The sequence below is a fragment of the Lissotriton helveticus genome, chromosome 4_1, assembly GCF_964261635.1.
Source record: "Lissotriton helveticus chromosome 4_1, aLisHel1.1, whole genome shotgun sequence".
In the NCBI taxonomy this organism is placed as follows: Eukaryota; Metazoa; Chordata; class Amphibia; order Caudata; family Salamandridae; genus Lissotriton; species Lissotriton helveticus.
In genome coordinates, this window is record NC_136063.1 from 554481342 (window position 1) to 554501491 (window position 20150).

The 20150-nt window shown below is 41.6% G+C and overlaps 1 protein-coding gene across 4 annotated transcripts in view; it reads right to left on the reverse strand.

The window, feature by feature from the left end:
* KCNB2 (potassium voltage-gated channel subfamily B member 2) overlaps positions 1-20150 on the reverse strand; it is a 1207953-nt gene that overhangs the window by 453091 nt on the left and 734712 nt on the right. The gene's annotated exons all lie outside the window — the stretch shown is intronic.

Consider the following 20150-nt stretch of genomic DNA (forward strand, 5'->3'; position numbering starts at 1 on the left):
ACGCTTTCGTAAAAGTATTTCTCATACTTTCAATCAAAGGCAAGCATGTACTTCTAGAGTTCTTTGGAATAGGGAAGAACCGAGAAAGTGGAAACAGAAGGAGGAAGAGGAAGAAGAAGAAAGAGATGCACCTTGAACCCCTTTCTGTTTAGTAGTGCATACACCCGTTTGTGCACAGCTTCTACAAACCACAGGAAGGGAAATAAGTAGTTTGAATAAAACGTTTGGAAAAAAGAGAGAAACCCCATTAGTATTGGCAGGTTCTTGCATTGTTTACAAAAGCACCGAGAGAAGAAACTTAAAATGGTTCCCCTTACACTGGTTTGGTGAAAAAGAGAAATATTTATTCTAACGTGTAATTTACTAACAAGAACAAAAAGAACCAAACCAATTACACAGAAAAACAAACTATGACTGTAATTTAGTGAAGAGAGTAACTCACATTCATTGTTTCATGCTTCCAGCCCTGTACATTCCATATTTGCCAGAACTCATGTGATAGCATAAGCATAAAAAGACAACAAAATGCAGAAAAGACAATATATAGAGGGACTTCAAGAGTGGCTATCTGCCTGTTTACAGAATGTCATTTTCTGATTGGTCCGTATTGGTGTCATTCTTCTAATGTATTATCAGTATTGCAGAGCAGAAACTATGCTACTGCGGCATAGGGAGGTCTCCAATGCACAGACCGCACCTGTACTCCCTGTGACACTTGCCATGCATCCTCTGGTGCAGCAGAGACCGCAGCCTGTGCTTCCTCCCGGAAGTCGGGTAGTCATAATTTTTAGTAGAGGATCTCTTCCTGTAATAGGGATGTCACATCCACACAATGACATCCATGGGTAGGTAGAAAAATTAACATAACAATAACACAGTTCCTCTACTTGTCCCCTCATTTAGCTCCCAGTGTCTTCACACGTTCACACTTTCGATTATGATATATATGCTTCCTTTAAGTTTTTTCATGATGGCCACCAAATTTGCTAACATCAGTGGTCTATTGTCTCCATCAACTATACATCTTCGCTCACCTACAATTTTTAATAGCTCAAATGTTCGTCCTTTTCAGTCATTCATTATTAGACTTCAGAGTTGTTAGATGGAAGGCACATTCCTTCCTTGTACACTTTTGGAACACCATGATCTGCATTTTTTCCCACACAAAAGAAACCATACAAAGCTGGACACAGATATGAAGGAGAACAACTAAGTACGTCAGCGTTTCCTTTTTTTAAGACCGTTTTACTTCCAAAGTAATTTACAATGTGTTCTATGAACAAAAGCCATGTATTGTGCTCTATAATTACAGTCGTCTCTGCTACATCTTTTTAGACGTAAATGTATATAGCGCAAGGTGGGGGTTCTGCTGCTCTTCCCTGTTGTGTATGCTTCTCGGCAATAAGTAAAGGGGAGATGCTGCCTGTGTTGCCATGGCCACTCAAGAGCGCTATGTGACGCAGAAGTAAAAATAGTGATGTCCCCAGAAGTGCTACCAAACTGGGTTGCGGCAGAGTCTCCTTGCATAGGAAGCGGTAGCAGGTAACAGCATAGAGCTTGAGAAGGGTGGCAAATTAGATAAGATAAAGTGTGACTTTTGCATATAAACTTTGCTTTCTCTTACAACTTCAACTGTTGTTTCTGTATCAAAACCTGTCATGTATTTTAATGATTATATATATATATACACACACATACACACACACATACACACACACAACACACACACTCTCTCTAAAAAAAAAAGAGTAAAGTACCGTTATAGTTTGGAATTGTAATTATATCTTATGTTACTTTAAAAAAAATAGTTAGGTGAAAATTTCAGTGACAACGTAACATTTTAAACTCGACAAAACACTCAAACTCACCAGTTATAGTTATTCCACGTAACTATAACTCAGCACCTAAAGTAACTTTATTTTGCGCCCCTGCCATGCGCAGTGTTGCATTCAATGATGTAAGTTCATTTGTCATCAGTAATGCTATCAATGGTGTCTCTGGAAATGTCATAGGTGTTGTGATATGTGAGGTCATAAACAGTGGTGAGAGAGTGAATTATAGTAACTTTAGGGCACAAGTCATAGTTACATGACACGGCCAAGGCCTGTGTCTAAGCCTGCTGGTAGCCAACCCCCCACCTCACATGGGCTTCGACCAAGATCCAGCTTCCTGCCAAATTTGGGATAATGCCATTTTCAGCAATCTTCACGGTACTGCAGTCCACAAAAGTCAATGGAGAATAAAATTATGATTTTGCCTTTTGGGACTCTCCCCCCCTCCCTCCCCTTTCTCGGACGCTGCTTGATGTATCACCCTGAAACTTTCCATGAAGAAACTAAGCATAAAAGAGTACTTTTTTTTATAATGACCCTGTGTGGCTACTTCCACTATATAAATATGGCCAGTCAAAGGTACTGGGCGAAATGCACCGCCATATTATTGCTTGTCACCTCTTACCTCTTTTTTCTTTGAGGTGCATATTGCATGGACTATGCCTCTGAAGTGATGGGGTGGATGAGAAAGCCTTGTTTAAAATATATATAATATATATACATATTTACATATATATATATATATATATATGACCAAGTCCTCGGACGTGGTCGAAACACATCGTCTTTGCTGGCAGGAATAAACTTCACCTGCTGCATCAACCTTGTGGACTCGCCTGATTTCTTTTCTCGCTGGATTTCTGCTATTGCAATAAATATATATATATATATATATATATATATATATATATATATATATATATATATATATATATATATATATATCCCAACATGAAAAAGAGTCACAGCGCGCTCTCAGTTAGGGGTATGTAGCAGGTTTATTTCCAATGTTACGAGTTTCGAGAGACAGAGCTCTCTTGATCACACAACGCGTAACATTGGAAATAAACCTGCTACAACCCCTAACTGAGAGCGCGCTGTGACTCTTTTTCGTGTTGGGATAATAACTACCGGCTGTGGCTCTACCGGTTTCTGCGCGCCACCAGACGATGGCCGATTTCCCGGGAGGAGCTCGGAACTGAATTATATATATATATATATATATATATATATATATTCTTCCAAAGTTTGCCCTGCATTGAGAAATTGCACTCCACCAGCTGTAAAGTTTCAAACTTTTATTTTCAAGGCAGAAATGCAACTCCGACCTTTCAATCCCATTAGCCTAATGCATTTCGAAACTCTCTTGTTTCTTCGTCAGAGGCAGGATGTCAGCACACCGTTCTGGGTTTCCACAGGTCCTCACGTGACTGCACCAATTTATACAGACCACAGGTGTGTCAATGTCATAGCGGTGCACGTTGGGACTCGTGGTCCAATACCCTCTTATTAGCCTCCAGTGGCTCGTGTGCTTTACAAACGATAAATGGGCTGCTTTTTACCCTCCAGTGGGCCTCGGAATAACATTTCTGCCTTGAAAATAAAAGTTTGAAACTTTACAGCTGGTGGAGTGCAATTTCTCAATGCAGGGCAAACTTTGGAAGAAGATTTCGTGCGGCAGGTCCAGCCGCAGAGAGCCTGCACCGCCCCTTCAGCGACCTGGGGTCCGTCTTACCTGAACTGCTCGGGTTGAGTAGGCGCAGCTGTTATTCCGAATTGAAAGGCAGAAATGTTATTCCGAGGCCCACTGGAGGGTAAAAAGCAGCCCATTTATCGTTTGTAAAGCACACGAGCCACTGGAGGCTAATAAGAGGGTATTGGACCACGAGTCCCAACGTGCACCGCTATGACATTGACACACCTGTGGTCTGTATAAATTGGTGCAGTCACGTGAGGACCTGTGGAAACCCAGAACGGTGTGCTGACATCCTGCCTCTGACGAAGAAACAAGAGAGTTTCGAAATGCATTAGGCTAATGGGATTGAAAGGTCGGAGTTGCATTTCTGCCTTGAAAATAAAAGTTTGAAACTTTACAGCTGGTGGAGTGCAATTTCTCAATGCAGGGCAAACTTTGGAAGAAGATTTCGTGCGGCAGGTCCAGCCGCAGAGAGCCTGCACCGCCCCTTCAGCGACCTGGGGTCCGTCTTACCTGAACTGCTCGGGTTGAGTAGGCGCAGCTGTTATTCCGAATTGAAAGGCAGAAATGTTATTCCGAGGCCCACTGGAGGGTAAAAAGCAGCCCATTTATCGTTTGTAAAGCACACGAGCCACTGGAGGCTAATAAGAGGGTATTGGACCACGAGTCCCAACGTGCACCGCTATGACATTGACACACCTGTGGTCTGTATAAATTGGTGCAGTCACGTGAGGACCTGTGGAAACCCAGAACGGTGTGCTGACATCCTGCCTCTGACGAAGAAACAAGAGAGTTTCGAAATGCATTAGGCTAATGGGATTGAAAGGTCGGAGTTGCATTTCTGCCTTGAAAATAAAAGTTTGAAACTTTACAGCTGGTGGAGTGCAATTTCTCAATGCAGGGCAAACTTTGGAAGAAGATTTCGTGCGGCAGGTCCAGCCGCAGAGAGCCTGCACCGCCCCTTCAGCGACCTGGGGTCCGTCTTACCTGAACTGCTCGGGTTGAGTAGGCGCAGCTGTTATTCCGAATTGAAAGGCAGAAATGTTATTCCGAGGCCCACTGGAGGGTAAAAAGCAGCCCATTTATCGTTTGTAAAGCACACGAGCCACTGGAGGCTAATAAGAGGGTATTGGACCACGAGTCCCAACGTGCACCGCTATGACATTGACACACCTGTGGTCTGTATAAATTGGTGCAGTCACGTGAGGACCTGTGGAAACCCAGAACGGTGTGCTGACATCCTGCCTCTGACGAAGAAACAAGAGAGTTTCGAAATGCATTAGGCTAATGGGATTGAAAGGTCGGAGTTGCATTTCTGCCTTGAAAATAAAAGTTTGAAACTTTACAGCTGGTGGAGTGCAATTTCTCAATGCAGGGCAAACTTTGGAAGAAGATTTCGTGCGGCAGGTCCAGCCGCAGAGAGCCTGCACCGCCCCTTCAGCGACCTGGGGTCCGTCTTACCTGAACTGCTCGGGTTGAGTAGGCGCAGCTGTTATTCCGAATTGAAAGGCAGAAATGTTATTCCGAGGCCCACTGGAGGGTAAAAAGCAGCCCATTTATCGTTTGTAAAGCACACGAGCCACTGGAGGCTAATAAGAGGGTATTGGACCACGAGTCCCAACGTGCACCGCTATGACATTGACACACCTGTGGTCTGTATAAATTGGTGCAGTCACGTGAGGACCTGTGGAAACCCAGAACGGTGTGCTGACATCCTGCCTCTGACGAAGAAACAAGAGAGTTTCGAAATGCATTAGGCTAATGGGATTGAAAGGTCGGAGTTGCATTTCTGCCTTGAAAATAAAAGTTTGAAACTTTACAGCTGGTGGAGTGCAATTTCTCAATGCAGGGCAAACTTTGGAAGAATATATATATATATATATATATATATATATATATATATATATATACACATATATATATATATATATATATATATATATATATATATACGCTCCACTAGTGCTGGTGAAGGGGTCAGGCTGTCGCGGGCGGTCCTGTTACAGCTACCAGCAGGCTCGTATTTATTCCAGAAATCTTCAAAAATATTGAAGACAAACAGGACAACCAGAGCTCAAGTTCAAGAATTTTATTCGGCAGATGAAAAATCCACGACGCGTTTCGCCAATACGGCTTGGTCACGATCCTGTTTGTCTTCAATATTTTTGAAGATTTGTGGAATAATATATATATATATATATATATATATATATATATATATATATATATATATGTGTGTGTGTGTGTGGGTGTGTAACCTACTGGCCGTAGGTAGCCAGTAGGTAGTTCTATTTAGGAACAACTTTTCCATTAGACAAAGCGTTTTTATTTTGCTAATTACTTTAAAGCCTTTTGATGAATGTTCATGACATTTTCCAAACTATCATACAACTTTCTTCAGCTGCTGTGTGGAAAGTTTTGGGGGTGATTCGTGAAGCGGGGCCAAAAAAAAGGGGGGTGGGTCTCAAAATGCTTTTTGCCCATGCAGTGTCTATGGAGATTTTCTGTTTTTAAACACAACTACATCCTGAACCGCTGAACAGAATTACACCATATTTTGCTGAAAGGTAGATCTTGGTCCAGAAAGAGACCTTTTTGTAAGTTGGTGTAAATATGTTCAGTAGTTTAGAAGCTATTAAAACAAGAAATGTATATACATCTAGGCATGTGTCTCCTCCGTGGATCCAACCAACTTGGGATCCGCGGATTTGGGGGAAAAACAAGGCCTGGATTGGCAGCTGTAACCTTACCGGAAAGTTGTGGCTGCCATTTTGTTTATTGCTTGGCCCTGGGAAGATAAAAAATAAAGTGTAAAAACACATAAGGGGTCAGGATACAGGTACCCAGATGCAATAGGACACATCTGGGGGGATCCGCGGATCCAGTAGAAAAGCAAGGCCCTGCTTGGCTGGCCATAACCAGACAGGAAAGTTGTGGCCGCCATTTTGTTTGTTGCTTGCGCTGGGAGAGGGAAAAGTACAGTGGTGGCTCCTCCACTAAGGCGGAGGAGCATTGTCCCACTGCCTTGAAGCAGCAAAAGAAAGGAAAAAATAAAATGATAATAACTAATGGTATTATCATTGCATGTTGTCCTGCTGTGGCAGCTTGCGTGAGGGGGCGGGCAGGGCTGAAGAGCAGAGGAGGAGTGGTACAACCCTCCTAAGTGCGCAATGACTGTTTGGATGGCCCTCTCAGGCCGCCAAAAACAGTAATGCACACTTTCAATGTTCTCCATGCAGGCTGCATTACAGCCTGCATGGAGAACATGCCCACCCCTACAGCCCCTGGATGAGCGCAGTGACACGGCACTCAGATCAATCACAACCCTGCATTGCAGTGTTGTGATTGTCTGCTGGGAGCATGGGAGCTCTGGTGCTTCCTGTTTCTCACAGGAAGCCAGGAAGAGAACGCAGGAGAGGTGGTGGCAGCCAGCCAGCTAGGTGGAAGGTGATTTTTTAAAAAGTGATTAACCTCCACACCCCTTCTTCCAGGAAGAAGCCGCAACTGGAATAGCAAAGTGTAAAAACACATAAGGGGTCAGGATAGAGATATCCTGACTCCATGGGACACATGGAGGGGTCTTTGAGGGACCCCTGAAGAGCAGGAAATTGCCCCCAAATTTTTTGGGGGGCCTACGCGAGAATCCACAAATCTCCCACAGCGCTCAGCGCAACCCCCAGTGTACATTTGCAGTGGATCCACTGATCCAAAGTACAATAAAAAAAATTTACTTACGTACACACCAAACCCCCGCCGTACACGACAAAAGGCTGTGAGTGGCTGTGTTGCCACCCCCCACTGCATACCGCCTCAGGGTGTGCGACGGTCATGGTTGTATTAACATGCGGTAATTATACATTACGTTACGTTAGCAAACCACAGATATTCACTGAAAAAAACAAAGGTTGCAGGGATTTTATAGTTAGGTTCAAATTTTACCCATATAAAACCATAGAATTCAACAGTTATAGTTATACTTATAGTTATACTCAGCTGAAGAAACTTAACTTGTGCCATTCACTAAGTTTAGGCCACGAGGAATAGTCTCTTAACATCAGTATATTTGTAAGTATAACTATAACTGCTGAATTTCTATGGTTTTGTGTGGGTAAAACGTGAACCTAACTATAATGTCCCTGTAATCTTTAGTTTTCTCAGTGAAAAAAAAAAATATATATAATATATATAAATAAAACAGAACAATGCAAGGCTCTACACAACCAGGAAAAAAACACAAGTAAACAGTAAATTAAAATGATGTCACTAGTACTACACAAAAGCAAATAGACGGAATGGCGCTCTGGCGACTACACCAGCCATCATGTTCTTATATTTTTGTACATAGCATGTTTGCTTTGTGTTCACTCCTGGGCTGGATTTGTTCCAGTTGTCTGCTGCCTGCATCAGCAGCTCAGAGAGACGGAACATGAGCCAGGTAGCGACCTATTCCCGAGTTCTGCTGATTGAAGAAAGAAGCAGTCACCGCAGTGTCAGGGAATCCATGGGCATGTGTATTCGCATTCCTGAAATCCTCTATGCCAGCATTGTTCGACCAGAAATGGGAATTCAAATCATCAGCTGCAATATCAAGTACACAGTAGCCCCACATTACAGGGAGCATGAAGATTTTGAATAATTTGAGGTCAAAAAGTGCTTTTTAAGGCACAATGTTTTAAAAACTTAGTCTGAGAACATACGTTATACAGCAGTCTCGAAGCGGCTGTGTTTAAATATCTACTTAAGTCAGTATTTAGTCTGCGCCAGTAGCCAAGAGCACTATTTCTTAATAACAACAAACATCCCTGCGACAAAAAAGAAGAGACCCATTGGATCATATCGGACCCCTCGATTTTCTCAGGAACCCCGACTATTCTGAGGTTCGACCTACGATTGAAGTTTTCAAGTTCATCGAGCTTAACTTCCAGGGCCTTAGATGTTTTAGAGACAATTTTAACGACCTTCTTAACCTTAGTCATCTCATCTTCTAGGCCTGAGATTCTGACTTCGGCTTCCTGAAGACGAGGAGGAAAAGTAGATACAAGGTCCTCGATTTTATCCAATCGATTTTGAATCCCGACTAGTTCAGCCCTTTGAAACTGTTTGACTTCACGTATTTCATCTAATATCAAGTTAAGCATGTCTTTAACCGACAGCTGCAGTGTTCCAACAGTTTGGGTAGTCTTGGTATCCATAGATAAAATAGGACTAAGTGCTCCCACTCCCTCAGCTACACTAGATGTCGTGTGAGTAGAGGCTAAATTCACCAGGCTGTCTGCGGTATTCTTTAAAGTTGTAACCGTCTCGACCAAGGAGGGCGCTGCCTTTAGGACCGCAGTTGTTGGAAGACAGGTCCTTGAAGGATAGGTCAATAATAAATCAGTAGCGTTTGACAATAACTCGTCAGACTGTAAAGGTGTAATACCGGAAACAGCCGATGTTGAGGCTCGGCCAAGGTCTAAATCAGAAATGAGAGGAGTAGGCCTATTGACAACTGGTGAGTTAACCTTGGGTTCGAACAAAGGAAACTGTTTCAGCGGTTTATTATTAGTGGCCGTATTGGCCATTGTAGTCGTGGCCATAGTCTTCAACTGTGTAGCAGTTTGCACGAAATTTTGTCTAGGAGTACCCATCTGCCGTGTTTCAAATATAATATCGCAATCCAAAGTCTCTGCAGGAGTCTCTATAAAAGTACTATTGCCAGGTGTCTCCTCCTTAGAGGTCGCAGAGGAATCCTCCTCCTTACCTTCCTGAGCAACCAATTTTGCCGCTGCAGCTTCTTCTTTGGCTTGGAGGTGACGGACTCTAGCTCTGGCTCGTACTCCTGTAAGTTTGCCCATCAAGACGGCAAGCCACCGGTTCTGCCCCGTTTTTTCCTACCGCTGGAGGGCAAAACAGAGTACCGCTAAAAGAGATGGAAGATGGGAGATGTAGTCCTCTCCGTACAGAAGAGACTCTTCAGTTCACCAAAACAATTCTTCACTCAAAGCGAACCCCTTAGAAAGAAAATCTTGATTCGCGGGTAGAAGCAGAGATTCGCTTGAAACACAGTCTTTATTAGCCGAAGCAAGCTGTTGATACAATGTAGCAAAATCAGAGCCAGGCAAGCCTCCGTTGAAAAGCTAGCCCCACCTCAGCGCTCGGTGTACGAACCGCCTCGTAGCCTCCAAAGTATCCGGAGCTGAGAACATCTCCTGCTCTCGTACTTTCAATGCCTCCGCAATGCCTCTGCAGCCGCTGAAGCCGCTGCAGCCTCGACAGCCTCGACAACCGGCCCTGAAAAGCACTCAGCCGCAGGAGAAAGCACCTCGAAACACCAACCGAAGTATCAGGAACGCCATCCTGAATCCGCCATATCGTTCACGGTAGGAGGGGCGAGGGATCAAAGGGTGGACGCACAGGTGCTACGTGGAGGCGTGAAACTCCACCGTAGCAGGCCAGTCTGCCTCTTCTTTTTTTGCTACATGATGTTATTCCAGAGTTTAAAGGTGATTTGACGATCATTCGAGCCCATCGAGTACCTGCTCAGCCATTTCCTAACTCTGCTCTCCCTCGTACTACTTTGATACATTTTGCTGACACTCGTATAAAAGAAACTATTTTGTCTAGGGCCATTAAAAAAGGCCAATTCGCAGCAAATGCTACCACTAAATGCCAAATATTTTCGGACATGTCTGCGGCTGCAGCTCGCCGCAGAAAAGAGTTTGTAAAAATTCTACACCTGTTTAAGGCTAAGGGGGCTCAGGCCTCAATTGCGCAGCAGTCAAAACTTAAGGTGTTGATTAAAGGGACATTTTATTTGCTGACTGATGTTGAGGAAGCACAGGATCTGCTAAGCAAAATGACGCCTGGTTAGAAAGTCAAATTGTTAGGGAGGAGGGGAGGAGGGGGTCGGGGGGATGAAAGGGAGGCTACGGGGTGTTATATCAAGACACCTCTAGGATAGGGGTTAAGACACAGTGGCCAGCGTGGGTAAGGGCAGCAGGAAGATGGCCACAGGTTGGGGTGGGGACATGGGTGGGTTGGAAAAAAATTGATAATATGGAAGTTTTTTGCAGTAGGAATATTGTTTTTGAAAGAATAATTTTTGGGGATTACAGCTGTACATGGGAAAAGTGGTACTCTGCTATTAAGGACATCGTAATGTTTTATGTATCGAATTATCTATTATGTCTATTAATAGGGGGTTGAAATTAACTTCGTTCAATGTGAATGGTTTCAATAATGGGGAAAAAAAGGCGAGCTATAGAATCCTGGATTAGGACTGAGAATCCCGCTGTTGTAACGTTACAAGAAACTCATATTACTGCTTTTAAAAAGGAGGATTTTATGATGTTTAAAACATGGGCTCTGTTCCGGGGTTTCTCATGCGCCATGAGTTCTTAACGTGGAGTCACTCTCTTTTTGAATAAAAACTTGGAGGTTGAAGTCATTCAGACAGAAAAAGACGGTCTGGGTCGTTGGTGTTGGGTTTCGTGTAATTTTAAAAATCGTCAATGCCCAATGACATTTGTCTGTTTTTACGCTCCTATAGAAGACAATCCTCAGATTTCTGACGCTATGTTTCAGTCTCTGCTATTGATAGGTGGGGATATTGTCATAGGTGGCGATTTCAATATACTCATGAACCCCAACTTAGACTCAACTACATCCTCCAAGAGACAGTCCAAACCTAAATCTTTTAGGACTATGTTAAATTATATATCAACATTTGATTTGTGTGATCCATGGCGCTTGAAAAATCCACGGAAAACTGATTTTACCTGTTGGTCGGGTAGGTTTAAATCATCCTCCCGCATTGACTTTTTTCTCGCCTCCAGACAGCTTAAATTGTTTTCTCAAAAATGTTACCATAATGGCTTTTCAGATCATGCTATGGTGGTGGTTAATTTTGATTTGGGAGACAACATCAAAGCTCTAAAACGATGGATGTTTAATGAAACATATTTACAGGATACAATTTGGGTTTCTGCACTAAAAACAGAGATTACGGATTATATTGTTCGAAACACAGGCACCGCCGCCCTGCATATTATTTGGGACTCCTTAAACGCCTTTATACTGGGTATAGTTATAAGCAAAGATGCAGCTGAATGGTCAGCCGTGAAAAATATAAGGAATTCTCTGTTGCAAAAAATTCAGGACCTAACAACACGACGACATTGTAATCCAACTCATAATGTCCAGAAACTACTTAGCGAAGCCAAGCGTGAACTTAATACCCATTATTTTTTACAGAGCGAAGAGGTTTTTCGTAAACAATCTCAAAAAGTTTCCGAAGAAAGCAACTTTACGGGCACATTTTTAGCTTGGCAGATGAAAGAACAAGCAGCCTCGAATATGATTAATTCACTAAAAGATCCGGTCACTCATTTCGAGACATCAGTCCAGGCAGAAATACATTTAATAATGTTAGCCCATTATGACAAAATCTATAGCACACAGCTTTCTATTGACCGTCAAAACTTGTCTAATTTTCTGGGTAGGCATGTACTTCCCAGTTTTACTCTAGATGATCAACTGATTATGCAAAGACCATTTTCCAAGGAGGAATTGGAATCAGTTGTAAAAGATCTTCCTTTGGGCAAGGCTTGTGGTCCTGACGGCCTACCTTCTGAGTTTTTAAAGGTTTTTTTTAGCTCCTTCGGGGATTTATTTTTGCTATTATTAAATTCAATGCTTGAGGGCGGGCAAGTCCCTGAATCCTTCCATAAAGGTACGGTTGTTAGTTATCTGAAGAAGGGGAAAGAGTCTAAGGACCCTAACTCATATAGACCAATTACTTTACTAAATTCAGATTATAAAATTACCACCAAATTGTTGTCACTTCGTTTTAATAACATCACGGCGGAGCTGATTCATCCCGATCAAAACGGTTTCATTATAGGAAGGCAACTATTTACGAATACACATTTTTTAATTGAGACACTAGATTATTTTGAGTAACAGGGGTTACAGGCATTAGTGTTATTATTAGATGCAGAAAAAGCTTTCGATTTAGTGGTATGGGATACACTTTTTTTTATTTTAAAAAGTTTTGCAATCCCACAACACATCATTAATTTGATACAAAATGTATACACAGGTGCCACAGCTAATATAATCATTAATAAATTCTCAGCTGGCTCAATTTTAGTTCAGCGGGGAACCAGGCAAGGTTTCCCCCTGTCTCCTATTCTTTTTGCTTTTTTCATTGAACCACTTGCCATTGCTATTCGGAACTGTGTACAGATTGCTCCCCCGGTTATTTCTATGGCCAAGATAAAATTATACGCAGATGATATTATGCTATTAATTAAACCGGATCTTTTATCACAGACACAGGTCTTCGAATTTTTGAGGAATTTGAGGCTCTAGGAGGATACCGAACCAATAAAAAAAAGACAGAAATTTTGGTTTGTGGGGGAGCAGATCCAGTACTACACTCAGACCTGCAGGGTTGTATCACATCAAAACCTAAAAGATACTTGGGGATTTTTTTCTCTCCCATAGTTCAGGATTTATACACACTTAATTTTGTCCCTTTGCTTCGTAAAGTTCGTTCAATGTTTGCTCGCTGGGATCCATTACCTTTATCTATTCTTGGTCGAATTGCCTTGATTCAAATGTCAATACTTCCTCTTTTTAATTTCTTATTTTCCACTACTTCATTTTTTTGCCTGGCTCCTTCTTTTCCAGAATAGAATCTATGTTCTCCGCATTCGTTTGGGCTAAAAAAAACGCCTAAAATTGATTTACGGACTTTATATGAAAAAACTGAATATGGAGATCTCGCATTACCAAATTTAAAAGATTACTATTACGCATACCTTGCGCAGTACCTAGACAGATTTAAAAATACAAACCCAGGTGAGGGTTTATTTATAAAAAATTTCTTTGATTTAATATGCTTAGAACTTCAGATCCCTTACCCCCTTCTTGTGCCGAAATCACCCAAATTTGTTCGATATAAGACCCTAAATTGGTTTTTCAAACGACGAGATGCCATGCTTAAGAGATATTCCTTCCCCCTCTTTAACTTAACAACTCCCCTAATCGGCGCTTTCGCATTTTTAAGGATTAAGATTGAACCCTTAGTTATTGTAAACTGGGGCCATGCAGGGTTTAAAACGTTAGCTGACTTCTTGGAAGATGGGTCCTGGCTAGCTGTCGATGCTATGACACGTCTGATTCCTGGTAACTTTCTGCTAATCGGGTCCTATAGTGTGGTTTATAAAACTCTGGCGAAATTAGATCCCAGTATTATTATTAGTAGTTCTTCTCCATTGGTAGAAGATCTCTTCGTAAATGGTGTTATGAAGAAACCTGGGGAATGGAAACATTGCTTGACACAGAGTCGGGAGGAAGAGTTGACCTTTAAAGCTATACGTAAATGGCATACACAGGAAAATTTAGTGTTATCAACTGACATCTGGAAAACTATCAATCAGTTTAATTTTGGTTCTTTACGCAGCGCCAATTGGCGTAGAATGTTATTTTTTAGCAAATGGTTGTTGTATCGTACTCCCGCAATTATTGCCAAAATGTATGCTAATACGACCGCTATTTGTTTCAGATGTTTGCATTGCGATCCAGCAAATTGGTCTCACATTATGGCTCACTGCCCTAAAATCAAGTCTTTTTGGGAGGAAATTTGTGTGTTTTTTTAAAATTATTATGTGATATCAATTCCTTGCAATGTAAACATTTTATTGTTTGGTTTTGATCCAGAATGTAAATTTTCAATTCATTTGGCAAAATTGATTTATATTGCAATGGCCATTGCTAGATCATTGTTATTACAGAATTGGCGTGCATCACAAGTTCCTGTGTTTCAGGAATGGTTTAACAAAATGAAAAGGGTTAGGAAAAGGGAACAATTGTATGCAAAACGAGTCGGGGGTTTAAAAAAGTTCGATCAGATCTGGGGACGATACTTTGAGTAATCATTTTTACATATAACATGTTATATTCAAAAAGATATATTTTTTTGTGAAATTCCTATTTTTTGTATCTGATATAAGAGACTGCAATTGACTTCAATAAAAATCATAAAAAAAAAAAAAATCCCTGCGAATTGAGAAAATATAGTACGAAGTGCATAAGACCAGGTTCGCCGCAGGGACTTGTACCACAGGAAAAGAAATCCATTATAGGTACACTGTTAACTACTTTACAACAATGGCAATAAAATGCTAGGCCGACATAGGGAGCACCCCATAAACCCCTGGTTTTCAGGTCTTTCATGAGTCGTTCGATAAAGGCAGCAACATTCGAAGCAAATTCTACCAGAATTTCAGGGAACAGGTGGGAAGAGTTGTATCCAAGTTCTTTCTTTTAAACTTTTTTTTTCTTTTTCCTACTTGGGCAGCCTGTGGAGGTGGGCTGAAGCTGGGATTAGTGCAGTTCTTTGGTCTGGTTTCTTTGAAACTGAAGCAGTGTTTTGAGCTGGCCGCATCTCAATGATCAAAAGCAAAGAACAGTGGAAACTAGAGTCCATTCTGGGGAGAGGTGCCAACTGAACTGCTAAGGGCGTGAATTATTTCACTGGTTGTCATAAATGCATATATAATTGGTAGCTTTGATTTGTAGTTGGTAAGTGAAGCATGGGGTGTCTAGATGATATGGAAATATGTCACAGCACTGACCCCTAAAAGAAAGGCCCAAAGATGGCATTATTAGCGAGGTTCAATGCAAGCAACAACTAGGGATGCACTTGACGTGTTGGACTACCCTGGGACAACAGAGGATAAAAAGTAGAGAAGTCACATGTGTAAACTAAACCCAAAATTAGAGAGGGTTTAAAGTTTCCATAGCTGGATGACCTCAGAGTGACTAGAACTATGGGACCATCATGAGACATAGAAGTAGACACACACAGAGCAAACAGAAAAAAGGCAAGTTAGAGTATCACTGTGTGTTTCACTGACTAGGCGACATGGGCGCTATTTTGTGATGTTCTGCAGGCCGCACCTCCAGGTGGAGATTAAAAGTGAAGTGACTGACTGCCAAAATAGGGAATCTTTAAAAGCACAAATCCGGTGAGAATAAATCTGGTATTTAATCTTGTTTGTATTGAGGAAAAGTAAGGTTAGATGACAATGATAGAAACTGTAAAATTCTTCAGTAGAATAAACACAGCCAAAAATCATGGATTATTTGAGCAATATTTGCAGCAAGGATTGTAGGTCAGCACCATATGGGACTTGTGAGTGGAGTCTAGAAAATAGTTGTTTTGCGAAGGAAGAAGTGAAAACATGGAACAATCCCATCAGAGGGAGCTTGAACACAAACGGCAAATGATTTTAAGCAAAGTCTAGGGTAGTCATAGGAGTTCAATAATTTCAATAAAGCAATGGGTGGAGTCCATTCACGGTGGGGGTGTAATGAGAAGCATGGTAAATGGCAATCGTGTGAGAACTCAGAAAACTGTTTTGTTCTCTGGGTGACCTCTCTCATGTTTATCCACACTCAATGTAAAATTAATTTCATAGAATAAATATTAAACCATGTCTCATTTAAGTTATACTGGTTTATGTCAAACATTTTCCTTAACTCTTTTACCCTAGTTTATGCCGTAATTTCTCCTTTACACTAGCTTATGCCTTACCTTCTCCCTTACAGTGGCTTGTGCTCAGTGCTAAACGGGGGTGGAGATGTGGCCTAATGGCTAGAGATGCTTACTTTGGAATATGAAGAACGATGATCATATTCCAGACTTGGCTCAATATTCTGGGCAAATGACTTAATCTCCATGTGCCTGAGGGCAAGATGTACAAAGCATTTTTGTAGTCGGAAAGGCCATTTGTGAGTGACCACAAAAATGCTTTTTTAAATATACAAATTCCAAAGTGTGGTTCTGTACCTTCTAACTGAATCACAATTAGTCATTGTGGCAAAAAACTGATTTGGTATTTGGAAGTGGAGTGTTTAGGGGTCCCTTCCTAACACTGAATCATTAAGGTATGTATTAATATTTTGCGACCAAATTACGGTCACAAAACATTTGTTTTTTACCGACTACTCAAACATAGTGGTGATCATTCACCAATGACAAGGTGTCCCAATGGGACCCCTTCCCTTTTGGGAATGTGAAAAAATATATTTCTTTTAAGAGCAGGCAGAGGTCCCACAGACCACTGACTGCTCTTAAAAAATGAAACTTAAAAATGTCCTATTTTTTTTTTTTTAAAACAGTTGTTTGCTGGCCCCAGCAGGCCACCATCATTGTGTTGGCAGCGATTACTAGTGGGTCACAAATTGGGATCTACCTCATAGATATTCATGAGGTAGGTCGATTTTGGACCTCATTAAGAATCCCTAATTAATGGTTCTATGGTTACTTACATTAGGAATTGTGATTTCCTAACTGCAATTTAGTAAAATTGCAATTTGTAAATCACAATTCCTAATTCTTGTAGATCTAGCTCTAAAATTGGGAACTGTGTAACATACTCTGTTTTTTTTACAAAGTGCTCGAATTTCCTGGGGCCAGATTTGTGAGGTTAAGAAAAACTTCAAAGAATTCCCTTATGCCACACATTTTCCTTTGCACTTTTACACTAGTTTATGCCATACCATCTCCTTTACATTCCTCTATGCCATACATTCACCATTAAATTTTTACATTAGTTTATGTCATACCTACTGTTTTACATTATCTTATGCATAATGTCTACCTTACACTTTTGTGGTGGTCTATGCACACACATTTTTCATTTACACTGGCTTATTCCCAGTGCTTCATTTGAGTTGGTGGTTGCAGATGGGAGACACCAACACTCAGTTTTGGGACCAAGCATTATTTTTCCTCATCAGACTTTGATCCAGAGCAGGAGTGAGAAAGGCGGAAAATGGGGAGAGAAGGAGAACGAGCAAGATACGAAAGCTGTGACAAAGGAGAAAGCAGAGAAGAAAAAGAGCCTGCAAGAGTGAGAAGTAAGGAGCAGGAAGCATAGGGTGGTTGAACAAAAAGGCAAAAGAGGGAATCTGCACTAGGCAAACATGTCATTCAGCATCCTCTGATAAAAAGAAGCTCTGTTGGGTTCCTGACCCATGGCCGCTGCAATTATGTTTTTGCATATTAGGCACTGTTCATGCCATAGCTTTGTTCTGGGAACCACACGGCCCTAAGGCACTGGGAGAAGCCTTGCCTTACAGAGGAACTCTCCAGCCACTTAGAGCAAATGTATGATTCCTTACTGTAACCCAACGCCATTACTGCTCACCACACTACTAGAAGTGTGAATCAACAACCACTGATCTCATATGCAGCATCTCACACCAACATGCTATTGATATGCAGATATTAACGTCAACTTTCATTTGCAATTTTTCAGTCACACAGCATTAACACAAATGAAAGTGCATTCTGAGACACGTATTTACTAACATTTTGCATTGGGATTGCATCAATTTTTAACATGGCCCAAAATGTATGTTGGAATTAACTAAGCCACATTAAGCCGGATTTGCATGGCTTTGTTTAGCCTAGTAAAATAAAAAGTAACACAAGGCTGCGCCTTGTGTTACCTTGCATCGGGTAGGCATTCCATGGATGCAACATGGACGATGATGTGTATCCACTCATGGATTTTGATGCTAACCCAGACTTACTAAAATTCTGTAAACCTGGGTTTTCTTCAAAAAGGTGTGCCTACCCAAGCCTGGCATAATGAGCAGAAATATCTTTATTTCTCCTTGTTACTTCCTCTTTGCATATGTGCTGAATTCTGCACTACACATAAAAAAGTGGAATAAGCCTCTAAGAAGAGTTTTGTGCAGGAAGGCAGACCTTCCTGCACAAAAATGATTCTGACCACAACCCAGACACCTTTGCTTTGCGGTACAAGAGTGACTGCATTGATACTAGGCTGGCAAAGTGTGCCAGAAGAGGGAGAGAGCAGAAGTGTGCCCTATCTTTATAAATATGGCACATTTGTGCTCTCCCCCTTTCATGCAATGTATCGCGGCAAGGTTACGTGTTTTTTGGCTTGCGTGAAAGTTTAGTAAATCTGGACCTTAGTCTTACATGCATTGCAAGTTAATATAAAACATAGCATTTCAAGAAAAAAATGTTTCTCGCGTTACATAAACACTTAAAACACCACCTTTGGAAATGAAAACTTGTCTTTTTTGACAATTTATCTCTTATAATCTGATCTTGGGCAATTTGAGCATCGTAATATCAACTTTCTACACCATTTTGTGAAAAACATGGCAAACCTAACATCTACAGTCTTGCGCTAATTAGCCTGTTTTCATTGATTCATTAATAATGTTATATTCCTATGAGGCAGTAGCTGCACTGAGTGCCTTTAAAACGCTTGGGTGAATCTCGGCTGGGCCCCAGGCTTGTTCTCTTGCTAAGTACCACCATATGTTCATTCGCTTACTTCACAATGAAGCATATTGCTAAGTAAATTCATTTACCTTTGCATCTGACATACTTAGGCACTTTTTCAGATAAAGCCTTAAAACAAAAATATGTACCTACTGCTAAATTGTTTCCCACTTTATTATGCCATGGGTTGAGTTCAGCACTTGCTGCTGTCCTCGTGTGTAGCCGGGATCTCTCACGTTTGAATTCTAGGAAGATTGCAAGACAGCAATATGAAACAGTAAACAATCAGTGTAAGAATTAGGCAAGGCTGTCAGCTCTAACATCTCGGCCAATCTACCTCTGTCCTTGATGTTCACCTGTATATTTTTTCCTGTTTGGTAACAGTCTGTGCATCTTCTGATCCTGAGGGACCCGTCTGCAAACCTAGTGCTCTCTAGGGGACCACTGGCATACAACAAGATGATGACACCCTCCACTGATTTCCTCACCCCGTAGCTACCACAACCCACGGGTGATGCTTATTTGCCTAAGAGCCCCAGGGTAGATTGAAGCCCATTGATGTTTATATGAATGGAAATGTTTAACGCCTTAACTGCTTCGAATGTTCCGCCCCAGTGCAGAACGTTCTAATAAACGGTCGGGCCGCGTTGGCCAACGGACGTGCGCAGCACTACCGAGGTAGTGCTCGTGACGGCCGTTGGCCGACACCCGCAGCGAACGGGTTAAGAACATTAAGTAAGTAAGGTTTTCAATAATGATCACCAAAGTCAGAATGAATGCTAGCAGGAGGAAGTTTGCAATCACTACTGGCGCACATGGTGGATCATTTTTTTTATCTTTGTACAAATTATGGCTACTAGATGGAGGATGACTGTTGTGTAAGTAGATCTCGATGGAGAGTCCATTCCTCCTGTTGTTCTTCATCTTCTATTCTTTTGTCTCTTGGGGTATGTCTGTGAGGAATGCACACGATTTTCCACCAGAATCAATCCCTGGATGTTGCCCATGTCCAGTTGGACATAAACAAAGGCCACTCCTGTATATTGTAGGTAGAGAGAGGGTGAAAGGACAAATCCTGAAAGCCCCTCTGAGGAGGGAACAATGCCTTTGGGTTGATTGAATATTTGGACTAAAATAATGCATTGATTGTGATTGGCAGTGTACTTGCTGTACAACAGCCACTTTTTTCAACACCCTCAGGTGGAATTTAATGATGCCCATTTCCTAACCATTGGGAGGAATCCTGAAAGCCCTGGTGAGGTTCTCCTGATCAGCACTTCTGCTTCTAACTGTATCCGTGTTA